This window comes from Pseudopipra pipra, chromosome 16 (assembly GCF_036250125.1).
Source record: "Pseudopipra pipra isolate bDixPip1 chromosome 16, bDixPip1.hap1, whole genome shotgun sequence".
Classification (NCBI taxonomy): Eukaryota; Metazoa; Chordata; class Aves; order Passeriformes; family Pipridae; genus Pseudopipra; species Pseudopipra pipra.
Genome location: NC_087564.1, coordinates 3,925,899 through 3,940,182, shown reverse-complemented (window position 1 = coordinate 3,940,182; position 14,284 = coordinate 3,925,899). Strand labels below are relative to the sequence as shown.

Sequence of the window (14,284 nt, the reverse complement as noted above, 5' to 3'; positions counted from 1 at the left end):
GTAGAACTGAATTGAATTACTTATAATGACTAATGAATGTAAAAGGTCACACAAGGTCAAACAAAACAAGAAAATATATACATATATATATAAAATTAAAAAGCACACAGTCAAATTCTAGTTTATTGATTTTTCTGGATATTTTTATTGAGTGTTGAAATATATCAAAGCTCTGAATTATTGAGGGAAATACTTAATCTTTTTTTGCTATCCTTTAGCCATTATATCTCATTATTGCTGCTAACAAACAGGCTGCCACCAGAAGAATTCATTTGAATTTCAGATTAGTTCTATTTCATCCATCCCAGAGAACAAATTAACCACACAGTAATACTTACTGAAGAAGAAAATAAATGAAAAATGAAACTCTAGAATGTGACATTCAAGTCTTTACTAAGTTTGTCCCCAACAACTGAAGGACTCGTGCAGAAGCCTCATCAAATTAAGAAACCAATTCAAGGGTTTTAATGGCTTGCAATGTCAAAGACGTAAGAGAGGAGTTTTATTTGCAAAGCAATAGCTTCATCTCTACTTAGCAATATTTCTAGACCAAGAGGTTTGTGCCTACAAGGAAAAACCAGGAGAAAACTGGGTCATCTGCATTGTTTTGTGTTGCCTCAGGGCAGCCTCGGGGCTGTTTGACTGGAGTCAAAAAGGAAACCCGTCTGATCAGGGATTTAAAATCAAGCTTCTCAACATTTTAGGGAGCTTTCTTGTCTTGTTTCTGGCTGGAAGAGGAAGGTTTACAAGACCCTGAGAAACTGAAGTGACAAGTTTTATAATAAAAAATTACTGCTTGTAAAAATACTGCTGTATTTTTAATATAGATTTGAGAGGACTCGTGTGCCCTCCCACACACCCACCCACCCTCCAGCTGTGTGAGTGGACAACCCAAGCTCTTCTTTCTTCTGATTCTGGTGATTTGCTTATGCTCATTTACACTTTTCAAGGCTATCAAACTTCCCCCCCCCCAAGGAAATCTTTGACTTTTTCATAAATCAAGACTTGTTCGAGAGAACAGGTACTGCTTGCTGCTAAAGCTTTATGGACTGTAATGCATGAAACTGTCCCACTGCTTTTCCTCTTCATTCTCTCACCTTCATGAACTACTCACCCTTTCCTTAAATACTCACTAAATACTCAGAGATGCAAAGACACGTCTCCACAGCACAGAAATCCAGCCTTGTGTGCCTCACAACTCCCCTGCTTTTTCCAAACATAATGTTTCATTAACCCAGTGATGCAGAATTACCTGAGTGTAAAACTTCTGCCTGTCCTTAGATCATCACAACTGCACAAAACCACCTAAAAAAATAAGTGGCATTTCCAGAAAAGATACATGTTAATTTAAGATGTGAATCTACCATGTAGAAGTATTTGTCTATATCTATAGGTATGTGCTGTTGAAGCCTAGATCAGATTAAGACTTTTTTAAGAATAAATATTTCATTTTCAGAGATGGCAATACAAATCTACACTAGAGGAAGTTTTCAGCTCGAACAGCACAAAAAAACATTTAAGATTCCTAAATGTAACATCATTTTGATCTACAGGTCAAATCTGAAACTCTTTTTCTATATGGGCCTTTTTTTTCCAAGGCTGAAAATGCACAAGAACTTTCCAAACAGTAAATTTTAACAGCTTCAAACTGTTACAACTGGATTTTCAAACTGCAAATGTTATTTCTCTAATAACATTGCCTTAGGTGTCAAGTAGATTGACAGCCACATAAATAGTAGTATATTTGAAGTCACTGAAATCTAGAGGATCAATATATATTCCTGACACATCCAAAGTAAGAGCTGTTGATAAAGCTGCTGGTGTGGTTTCAACAAGGCCAAGCACTAGGTAGGCTGGGTAAGATGACAACTGGCAATATATACCCAAAGTGCAGATGCAACTTTTATAGAAAACAACCAAACTCGACAGTTTATGTTTTCATATTAACAGTAGCATAAGGGGACTATTGGATTCCTAGAGAAATGTAATGGTTTTTAGCCAGGTTTCCTAAATGAAACAAGCATATAAAATTACTTTATACTCCAAATAATAAACATATTCTAAAGATATTGAGGTAAGTTTAGCAATATTTGAAAGGGAAATAAAGAGAAGCTGTAAGATGTTCCTGTATTTTTCATAAATTAGTGGCTGAGGAAAAGGAAAAGACCAAACATTAATTGCAAAGCCAGCCCTTACACTGATAAAAGACCCCAAAGAGAGCTGAGGATGACGAGTTGGGAAGGATTCCTTGTGTGAAGTCAAGATACTCAAGCGGCTGCCAGGAAGGAGCCCGTGTTTTCTGAGTGGGGACTGTGAGGACACAGGGTACAAATCAGTAATAGAATTATTGCACTTCAGTCCACTCTTCACAAAAACAAGTTACTTCAAGATTGAAGAGGATTTCTGTTGAAGAATTGAACAGAGTTCAGTCATTTGGGGGCTATTTACTGACAAAAAGAAAACATAAATTTTAACTCAAATAGCAAATTTCCAAGCTTACAGAGTGACAGGAAAGAAATTTCTTAATGACAGAAGATGTGTGCTAATGGCAGTACTAAAAAAGTGAGTGCCCATGAAAATTGGGGCTCTGTGAAAATCTATTTTTTCTTTGATATTACACTAAACTTTTGATTGTCAGAAAAGGTTGAGTTTTATGTTTTTAATATGTACTCATAAAATATGTCTATTTTTATGCAGCAAAACAGTTAAATTCATAATAAGCTGGCTAAGTAGCACGATTTCATATTGGACTCAAGGCCTCCCTCACAAACAACCCACGAAGGTTCTCACTTCTGCCTTCACAGTTCTCCCACTGAGGGGGAGTGAGTGGTGCTTGGGGCTTTGCTGCCTACTGGGGTCAACCCACAGCCACCAGAAACTCAGTATTTCTCAGTTTCTACCTCTTCACAAATGTCACAAGTGGTCAGGTCACAAATTACCTGGAGCTTCATATACAGAGACTTATTTGGACTTCCTGGCACACCCCTGTGCCAGCACACTGATAAGGATGCAGTAACAAAGGCAGGAGTGAAAGACTATTCTTGTCATGAACAAATTCAAAAGAAGCTCTGCTGATGACAGCTATTGCTTTAACATCCAAGAGAAATAAAGAATTTAACTGGCCTCAGGTGGCAATCTTGTGTAATTTAGCTTTGAGTTGTTTTCTTATCAACCAACAGTCAATCTTTTTTATTCTTGTTGCCAAGAAGAAAGTGACTGACATGTGATTCCTTCTTCCATACTTAGTGTAGGGTATATAAAACCATTTTCCATGGAAATCTCTGCCAAGCTGTGCTGTCATGAAGGCCTCAGAACCCATTTGTTCTCCAAATGTTTTCAGGAACCACAGAGTTAAAAAGACAGTGATCACATAAGAGCCCTGAAAGGCCACAGGGCAACACTCAGTCCCCTCCCAGAGAGAGAAGCTGAGCCAGCCCAGAAGTGAGGCCTGAAATAAGGGAAAAAGAGACAAATGTCCATGGCACAGACTTGTTACTGCCCCAAAATGATCAGCACTCAATATTCCCAGCACGTGCTCTTCTCCTCAGTGGGTGTGATGGCATCCAAAATGTTTCATTTCAGAGTCTCAGTACCGACATATACGTGCTTTTGAACTCAGGATGCAGATGGTGCATTGTTCCTCCTACCTTTTTTTCTTGGCTATTTTCCCCCTAAACAGATGCTTTGGGTAATATCAGCACTGAAGTGATAAGAAAAGGATCAGTGAGAACAAATGTCCCTGGCATCTCTCTGCAGAAGGATGACTCCGCCTCAGCACTGGTCAAGAGACACATCACACAGTAGGAAAAACAAAACAAAACAATCCTCCCCCCCAAACAAATCAAAAAACCACAAGGCCCCTTCGCTCCCCTAAAACCCTCACTTCAACTGTGACCATAGATTTTGTGGTCTTGTGTATGGATTAATGTGCACTGAGGAATTAACCTTCTTTTTAAATAAGGAATATTGATTACTTACTTGTAGTAAGTACTTTTTACTATCTACCAATTCATTGTATTATTTTTAATTGGAGTGCAGATAATAAAGATCTCTGTGTAATACTGTAAAGTATGTGAAGATATTTCAGTATGCAGCTGAAATATAATAGCTACTGCATTTGTTTTAGAACTGATTTCTTGGGCAATTTTTGCCCCCCCATATATTTGTGAAAGATGAATGCAGAAATGAGCCGTGGCATTTGGGAGAGAGTGGTATCAAATAATCTTAAAGCAAAAGGTCAGTGTAACAAGAAGTTAATAAATGGATTTGGATCAATCCAAATATGAAGAAAATCAGTTTCTTCCTCCTTTTCTTAAACTAGTAGAGAAATGAAAGGAACAATGTGGCCACCTAAATGCATTTTTCTTAAATGTTTTTATCTTTATTTGTCTCATAATCTGCAATTTCATACTCACTAGAGAGGCTAAGTCACCTACTCACACCAGAAAATCCAGTAGGAATGAAGCCTCAAGCAGCATACTTGAGGAGCTGTTTATAACCATTTAATAACCATGAGGTTCCATCTTATTAACTCATCCATCCTGTTTCAGAAACTCCTCAGTACTTTTGGCATCTGAAACATCCCATTGCAATCCCACAGTTTAATTACACATTCTATGGTAAAACACACCCTTTTGCTTGGTTTTAATTTGTTAATCAAAAGTTGATTGGGTGTCAACAGCTCTTTTCACTGGTGAAAAAGTGAATAACTAGTCCAGCATTTAAAATGCATTGGAGATCTCTCTCAAATGTTAGAATTCATGCCAACACGTTTCTCTCAATCCTAAAGAGATTCCTTCAGCTCTTCACCGTAACCTTCAACTGTTTGACACTTGATAAAATTTGAATGTTCCAGTTCAATTAATAAAGTAGGTGATGTGTTGATCCAGGAAAAAGAGACTGATGTACTTATTTCAAACTTCCATTTAAAAGATTATCTTACCAAATCTGATGGCATTATTGCTGAAAAAAAATTAAAAATCTGCAGAAAATAAAGACCTGCATAGTAAGGAATGCCAACTCAGCATGGCCAAAGGATTCTGAGGAACAATCACCCACCCCTGCTATCTTCACATTACATTTTTTATACATCCCTTCTACACTAAATACACAATTCTGTGCTTTTTATTAAGTTTTTTTTTCCAGCTCAATCAAGTTACTCGAGCATGAATACTGAATAGTATCTAAGCTGCACAATTTAAAACAAAGTAAAATAGAGACAGCAGATCAATTCCAAAGCTCAAGAATTCATTACATCCAACCCAGTTTTTGATGGAGCACAAATGGCACTGCTCCTGAATTCAGAACATTGCTCTGATGAATTATTTTCAGCCCATGGTAAGTATAACTGCACACATTTCCCTTCAACTAGAAAGTTGTTACAATCACATTATAGCAGAAAAATATATTTCCCCTCTTTCTCTATAAACCAGGTTAATACATTTTTATTTGATCTGGTAAATTTTTTGAATTACTTTTTGGCAAGACCAATTCAGAATTTATGATCCTAATATACTGAAACTTTGCTGTAAAGACTGAACACAAATCCTAAACCTTAGGAAAAAAAAACAAACCAAACAAAACCACAATTTCTTTATGGAACCTTAGTTTTTAGTGGCTTGTGCTATCAATTCTACTATAATTTAGCCCAAGATGGGTGTACAGCACACAGGATGGCAGGTGATATATGCTCCCTATTTTGCTGTTCATATAACCATTAACAATAACTGCAATAGAGCACATGAATGATAACAACCAGTTACTCACTGAGTTGTAAAATCCAATATTCCTTACTGAGGTGAAGGGGGGGTAGGGCAATATATTAAAAAATTTGGGCCTCAACTAATAGTACGATATGTAGTATGTCAGCTTGGCAAACCATGTGCCCACAAGGTGTTTCCTTACTCTTTATCAATGAAAGGATCTTAGTAGGGGTAGCAACAATGACATCATCAATAATAATAATAACAATAAAGACAACAATAATAATAAAAAGGAGTGAAAAGAATCCCTGGTTTAATGTAAATAGGCTGACATTTTTCTATCTGAGAAACCACACTCTCTAAAAAAGTGAAAAAACCACACCCAACTTAAACCAGAGAAGGAGTTTTTTTAAGTTGGATTCCTACCAACTAACCAGCTTCTGATTTGATTTATACAAGTGCATCAAATGACAAAGAAACTCTTCCAACAGCTGCATTTTTCATTGCTTTGAAGGCAAATTGCACAGGTGTAATGTTCAGTAAAAGTGATCACCAGAGTCCTAATCCAAATGGGATCATCACTCCATTCAAACAAGGAATGAGAGATCCCACAGCAGTGCTGAGCTGTTTGAACTTCAGCACTGATGTGCTTAAAGGTGCTGACCCAACACCTGAGGAACAGGTTGCAGGTTTAGGTTTAGACCAAACGCTAAAATTCTCTCACCAAATGTAAAGAACAATATGTTTTAAAATAGATTTCAACTCAGCATTGCAGAACATAGGCTGATGATTTAATAACTTCAGCGAGAGCAGCACGAAGCCTCCCAGGCCTCCTTGGCTGTAGCCATGTGTTTACCAAGGGAAAACAGGACTGATATATCCTCTGGAAGAAAATCATTATCTATGTTCTTCTAAAACAGAAAGAAAATTACTGTTATGTTTTGTCCTAGCTGAACAGAAACAAAAGAATTACAATAACATCTTCCACTAAAATAGGGCTGATGCACTTGAAAACGTGTACACTTAAACACAAGCATAATTAACTGCTTTTCAACACTCACTGAGGACTGAAAGGATCCTAAATAGCCTTTAAGTGGATAGAATGAAGTATATTTTCATCAAAATTGAAAATATTATAAGCATTTATAAGGTAATTTGTTGGAAATTCTGATTTTTTAGAAGAGTTAAGGATGATTTAGCACAAAATTAGGAAAAGAGACGTGTTTTAGTCACTTTTATAAAGTCTTATTTTCCATTTTGTGTTTAAACATGACAGTTTTTTATTTAAAGGTTGTAATTAAAAACACTTGAGTCACACAAACTCTCTCATAAGAGAAGTGTTATAAATCCCAAAGTAAAAACAGCATCATAATTAAAGCAAAAGATCAAGTTGTTAGGATGAGTAATGTTAACAGAAGGCATCCTGAGAAAGGTACTTGTTTCCCTTTGGAATTCTTGGAATGCTGTGGAACTGCAATCACAACTTGTAAAAACTGTCTCAAAACTAACTGATAACAAAGAATTTTCAAGTAAATTAATCTAAGAGCAGTTTTGTTTCCTTACTCCTGTAGCTTTAAACTCCCACCAACCATAAATTATCCCTTTTCGCTGCTTGGGAATTTTTCGCTGCTTGAACTGATTAAACGTGACTTCATCATTCCTTACAACATGTTCAAAATAACATCTAAAACTGTGGCTAATTTTACAATAAAAATACTGAAAGCCATCACCACCATTTACACTGTAACTGCTCTTGCTGAGCTTAATGACATTAACCATGCAGCCAGAGAAATCCATTCTATAAAATTACATGATGATAACCAAACGATGATATTTAGTAAATTACACCAGATATTCTCCAACAACTAACATTTTTTTCGCTCATCAGGCTGGAAAAATCCATTTCTTGACATGTTGCAATGATGCAGTAAAGCCAGATGTGAAGCTGATGTTCTAAATAAGTTTGAGGAAAGCAGATCCAGTACAAGGTTTGCTGCCCAGCACTGGATGAACACTGAGGTTCTGCAGCAGGGCTACTCCACAAAATACTGCCTGTGCTGGCCAGATCAGGCTGCAAACACTTAAAAAGCACTTAATGAATAAAGGTTCAAAAAAAACCAAGATATCAAAATTATCAAAGACTCTGGAGGACTATAATCAGCCAGCAGATGAAGCACAGTGATCTCCCCTTGCCCTCAGACCTCCTGCAATGCTGAAGGAATGCAACAACAATAAAAAAGCACTTGCAAAATTAGCTCCTCAAATGTGTCTTTTGAAGGCTTCAGTTAACTGTACTTTACATAAATCCCATCTGGTATCCTCATAAGCAAAAATATCAGTATTCTCAGCTATCACTCGTGGCAACTACTTCATCAGCAACCAGAATTTTCAAGTGCAAGGGAACTCCACAAAAAAGAGGAGAGGGAGTTTCTGATCAGCAGGTTCATTTCTTAATATGTGAGACTTGTAACCATCACGACACATTTTGCAGAGTCTGAATTTGACCAGAAAATTATGATGGGTAATTCATGCACAATTCTGTAATTATATAAAAATTTACTTTAATACATATAATATGTAAACCATCTATTTGAATAACAATACAGGGTAGAAGGAGGCAATCAGAGCAGCAGGGGTGAGAATAGCTACCTGTATTTCAACAGAGGCAGAAATTCCAATATCCTGAATATGGAGCACGCAGGGGATGTGACTGTGAGCCAAAAGCACAGACTGAGACAGTCCCCAGGACAGAACGAGGACAAGCAGTGAAAGTTTCTGTAGCCCAACATCCAGAAACACCTTTCCAGTCTAACTTCTTATTGCTCCAGGTTCATAAAGGACATGCCATACGACTGAATTTGCAGAAAAGACCCTCAAAATCCAAGTCGGGGTTTCCGACAGCTGAAAAAAAAAGCCTCAAAAACTGCATTTGAGCTTTTGAAACACCCAAATAATAATTTTTAAAAAAGGCAGCAGTTTAAAAGCTCAGAGAGACACAAAGCAACCTTGCTCACCTCTGAAGCTGCTGCAGGATTTTTTTGATGAGGTTTTTCATGCCCACCTCCCCAAGCTGACATTTCAACCACTTTACCCACGCTCTCAACTACGTGCTCTACAAAGCAATATTTCTTGCTCTAACCCCCGTGGTTCTGCCAAAAAAGGCTATTAGGGTTTTCTACAAGATGAAACAACAACTCCTCATTCCAGAAATAATAATCACAGTGACTACGAGCAGTAAGTCATCTTCCTTTGCTAGAGCAGTCACACGATGTCTTTGCTAATGCTGTCTCACTGGGCTCTCTAAATCTTTAGCAAAGAAAAAAAAGCCTAAGCAAATTTATCTTCCCTTTACTCTCATTTCTGATTTAGATGCCTAAAAAAGTTTGCAATCCATGCTTGTAGGCACTGCACACTACGGTAATGAAAAATGATTTACTTTGTATAGTCATAACTTACTGTTTGAGCCCAATTTTTGTAGGTTCTTTTATTTTACTCACAAGTCAGCTTCAGGCTTATTAATGGCCACAGAAAATACACTGAATAAAAAGCCATGAATATGACCTAAATATAAAAGTTTCAAGGAAAAAGAAATTGGGAAAACGACATTCTACAACAGTTAAAAGGAGTATTTTCTTTATCTACTTTAGAATATGCCATATGTTGACATCCTCCACTGAAATTTTAGTCATCATGAGGCTGTGATGAAGCCTTAGTTAAATGCTGTTATATTTTTGCAACTACACACTTCAAAAGAGAAATGATTTGTTTACTTGAAACTAGAAAAAATATTTCCAACTCCACATCCAGCACTATCACACAGGTTCAAGCTTAGAGAGGTCAAGTAAACTTGAATGAAAGCTGTTCAGAAAAAAGGGATTTTGGCTGATTGAGAAAATTGGTACTTGGCAATTAGGGATGTTGCAAGCTCTTAGGAATAACCCCACAAACACCATGAGCTGACAGAGGAGAACTGGGCACGTTCAGCTGTGAGAACAGTTGTCCCAGGGTGCAGATGGACCCTGATGTGGGCACCAGGCAGGAAAACAAATGCATATGCAGGGAATATTGGAGAATAATAGAGGAATTTCAAAGCTATGTTTTAATACAATGGAGTAAAAGGAAAGAGAAGCAAGATAGTCTGGCTAATATTTGGATAGGGAAATTGTCAGCTGGGAGAAGACGACAACAGAAAGGCCTGTGGAGAAATTGTATGAGCTGGGATGCCTAAAAGCTTAAGATAGGCCAGGAGAGATGGGAAAACAGGCCTCCTGGCTTGAGAGTGATAACCTAAAATACAGCTGAAATGTTTCCTTGTTCTTCAAAAGATGTACCATAACACACTTTTAATAAGAGAGGAATTCCAGCAATGCTGTTACTTCCATCTTTACCTGCTGTCATGGGTGCACTAACCACCATAAACACAGAACAAGAGTCATTCCAAGTCCATGCTCTAAAGGCTTACAATTTAAACATCATCCTGAACAACTAAAAAGACAAATAAAGGGAGTAAAAATGGACTCACCAGACTAATAATAATGGGGGAAAAAAAAAAAAAAAAGACCCTTTCTTGGATTAGGTGAAGCTTCTCCACAGTCCTTGCTCAGCCTAGGAGTTCTTTTTTTAACCTTTCCTGTTAACTTGATGGGAGGCAAAGCTGACAACAGAGGAGACAACCAGATGTGCAGTTTATGGGGGAGAATGAAACAAGACCACCTTTCCACAGCACACATTCCTGCAGCACACATTCCTGCAGCACACATTCCCAGGTGTGCAACTCCCAGCTGGATCGGGGCTGCAGCTCGCCATCCAAATGCAGGTCAGACAGGATCCACCCACTCACAGACAAGTATGGCACATCCCAAATGTTCAGGAAGCGTGTTGAGAACCTGCAATGCACATCACATGTTCAAATATCTGAACAGCTGTGTGGCTTCACACCTGCTGGAAGTCCTGAGCTAAGCAAGGTGCATCCAGATGTGCAGTGGTTTGGTAACACAGCTGCTTCAGTCAACTCAGCCAGGAAACAGATTGGATCAACCCTCTCCTGGAATTCTAGATTTTTTCTTTCCAGAAATACTGCAAAGCTTTCAGCAGAACTCTGGGAAGGAAAACTTCCAATGAGACAGGCTGTGGGAGAAAGAAGCTGAACCAAGATGACAAGGACACCCAGGGATCTGTGAGTGTAACTTCAAGCTACAGCTCTACAGCAGCACAGAACCCCAAAGAGCACCTTCCTAGTGCTACAGAACAAGTACAGCAGAACAAGGTAAGGAACTCAGTGCACCTGGAAGCTCTCCAGCTATTTTTGAGATCTCTCAGAAATCCAGGGTTGCTTCTGAACTCTGCAGATATGAATGTCAGCAAAAAACTCATCTCCATCAGTCTTGGCATGACTGGCTGCTCTGCTCTGCCTCAACGGGACAATCCTCTCCCTTAAACAGCTTCTCTGGGGGCTGTTCATCACAACTGGAGGCAATAATTTCCTCCTTTGTTAAAATGCCCAGGCAAAAAGGCTCCCCAGTCAGTAAAAGGTGTATATAATCCACACCTAACATAATTCAGCACACAGTGCCTCGCTGCAACTGAGCTTCAAGCCAGAGGCACATGTTGTAAATCTTCTAGAGGACAAAAAATTCAGGGAGAAAATAACTTAGAGCAGCTTTGTGACTGAAATTACCCTTACATATGGAAAATAGCCCAACAGTAGAGAGCTAAATTAGTTGTAATTTGAAATATTATATGAGTAATACCTCTGAGGTCTTTTATTTCAAGAAGAAACACATCAGAAAATTTTAGTATGCACAGTTTCAACAAACCTCAGTATGGTGTATTAAAAATGCACAGTAAAAGCTAAAAATTCAGTACATACAGAACACTCACCAAAGGGTTTGAATTTGGGGATATATGGCCACAGCAAGCCATATCAAAGGTATGACTCCAGCAACCCATCTCTGTCTTCAAAAATATTTCCTTGGTTTTTTTTCAGTTATGCCTTTTTGCAGCAGAACCAACAGCTGCTTTTGCTTACTCACATAAGAAGTAGTTTCCTAAAAATAATGACACTTAAACCCAAAAGACATAACTGTTTCATAACTTGTGCTTGAAATCATTAATATTTAAATGTGAGCAGAGAATGCCAAGACAAGAACAGCGAATTGAACCAGAAATTGATGCGTCACACACTCTAAAAAATAATAATGTTGGATTTGTAGAGCAATGAAGATACAGAGGAAACACCATCAAAAGCTGGATGTTTACCTACTCTTCTGTTTATAATTCCTGTGACTCACCACATCCCCAAAGGTGCAGTAAGTTGTGCTTATTGTACCTCGCTGACCTCCCCCTCTGTTTAGCCATAAATGATATAATATGACACAAGTGCATCTTGCTACCTGCAGACTTGAAGATTTAGATCAGCAGATTTCTCTCAGACGTATTTTCTGGCTACAATTACAATTGTGTGGGGGAAAAAAGAAGTTGTCCTTAGCAAAGGGGCCCCAGAGAGCACATCATGCAGAAAGGACAAGAACTGCTCTCACCACCTGGGGGACACACAGGTTTTGAAATCTAATGGGAGAATTTTTAGAGAATATAATTGAAATAATTCCATTCATATTTAACTCTAAGTGAAAAATATTTCAAGTTATAAAAAAAGACATTGCACCATTGAAGGTGAATAAAACTCACATATATATTCATTAAGTACATATGACAAAATTTGCAAGACATTGCTCAAATTTCCCTGCTAAAACCAATTTGTTTCCCTACACAGCATAATTAATACATTGTCTTATTTAAACAGTGAAGTGAAAGAAAAAGTGACAATTCATGAATTATTTTTTGATTCCAATGGTTAATAAAATCTCCTCATAAAAGTACAGTGTGATTCAGCAGGTTATTATATAACGAAAATATGCAAATACAAACTAGACATAACCTCTAAGACAATCATATGTAAAAAATCTGATTAAGTATTTATCTACAAACATAGCTAAGATTTTGTGCACTGAATTAGCCCCCAAACTTAGTTAAGGTTATATATGTATTATCTTCTTTTTCTCATCAGAATAAAGGAGTAAGAAATATTGATAGGCCATAAGATAGAGCCTTTCTCTAGGAAAGCAAGTAAAAAACAGGGATTCATACCAAGCTTAAAACAAGAAAATAACTGAATACAAATTTAGTTTGCTGATACAAATCTGAATATTATGAGCCCTTTTTAGTATGATAAGACAGTTAACATTTTTCACTGTTCCAAATTATTGAAAGTCTGAGTCTACTTTCAATTTTTTCTACTTCACGTCTCATTAAAGACAATGTTCTCAGTCCTTTAGTAGCCCAATAAAATATTTACATATCTTCTCATTAGCAAGAAGATGAGTATAAAAAGGTACCTGCCAGAATACTAATCTGAACACATCCCATTCCAATGACATTTTTCCTGGCAGAGAACTCAGGACTGCCACAGCAAGGCAGAGATGATGTAGACTATCCCAAAGCCATCACTTCCTACCAAAAGTCAGCCTTTCCCTTGGCATATGAAGATCCCAAAGTGTGTGACTGCTCAGAGCAAAAGCAGATTAAGTTAAACAGACAAAATGTACTCTTATTCCAAAATAAAAAATATCAGCTATATGCTTAACAAAGACAAGTGACTGGAGTTCCCTTTCTTTACCCCAACTTTAGAGTGTATGTGCATTCTAAAAGGTCTAAATTTTTGCTTTAGGAACTATCCCAATTTTCAAAATGAAATGCAAAAGCAACGTTAATCGGAGAAAAGCAGAATCTGCTGCAGTTTGCTTTTTGTTTTGCCAGGAAACCTTTCAGAATGGAGTTCTCACTTTTTAATCATAGCAGAGCTGCACCAGTTTTACTTTTCTGTAGAAAAAATACTGATCATTTAAAACCAGAGAGAAGATTTTCTAGTAATTGTTTTCGCACTGTGACCCACTCAAAGTATTTCATTTATTGTAAGAACTATTCTAGAGATAAATATCCAATGTTCTGTGTAAGGCTTGAGTAGCATTTTTCCAATGGCTTTTTGGTGGATGATACCCAGTTTCACTTTCAAAACACTCACAGAAAGTGCTTTTTTCACTGGACTATTGCCAAGAAAGGCTTCTCAGAGCCAGAAACGTGTTTCTGATCAAAGGTGAAAGGACAACACCCTGAGAGGAGGAGAAGGAGACACTTCCACCAGGACAAAAAACAGTGACTTCACTGGAAAACTTTTCTGGGATTCTAAAGAATGAGTCTCAAATTCTTATTGTACCTGATTCATACACTTCAGTTTTCTGTTTCAAAAATAAATATCATATTCTTAGGCTGGATTTCTGTGGTGACATTAATTTTTTTGTGTTAATTTGCATTTAGAAAAATATTTTTAAAAATTTACGTTAAGCAGTATGATAAAAATATGTAGGTTTAAAGTGGATGATAATGTTACTTACAGTCATGTTTAACTCAGGAGGCTTAATGTAAATACTAAAGAAAAATATTCTAAAGCAAAAAGGAAATTAATTTAACTGTAATAACACTTTTAATGCAGAAGATTAGTCACAAAGTCAGAAGAACAGGAATGT

At 37.3% G+C, this 14,284-nt stretch overlaps 1 protein-coding gene across 28 annotated transcripts in view; it reads right to left on the bottom strand.

The window, feature by feature from the left end:
- Nucleotides 1–14,284, bottom strand: part of RBFOX1 (RNA binding fox-1 homolog 1) — a 1,150,020-nt gene that overhangs the window by 529,853 nt on the left and 605,883 nt on the right. The window contains exon 1 of one of the 28 annotated variants that reach the window (XM_064672766.1): nt 13,872–13,875. The exons of the other annotated variants lie outside the window; for them this stretch is intronic. The gene's annotated coding sequence lies outside the window, so the exon portion shown is untranslated. Of the gene's footprint in view, nt 1–13,871; nt 13,876–14,284 lie in introns of those variants that run through there. 28 annotated transcript variants of the gene reach the window in all.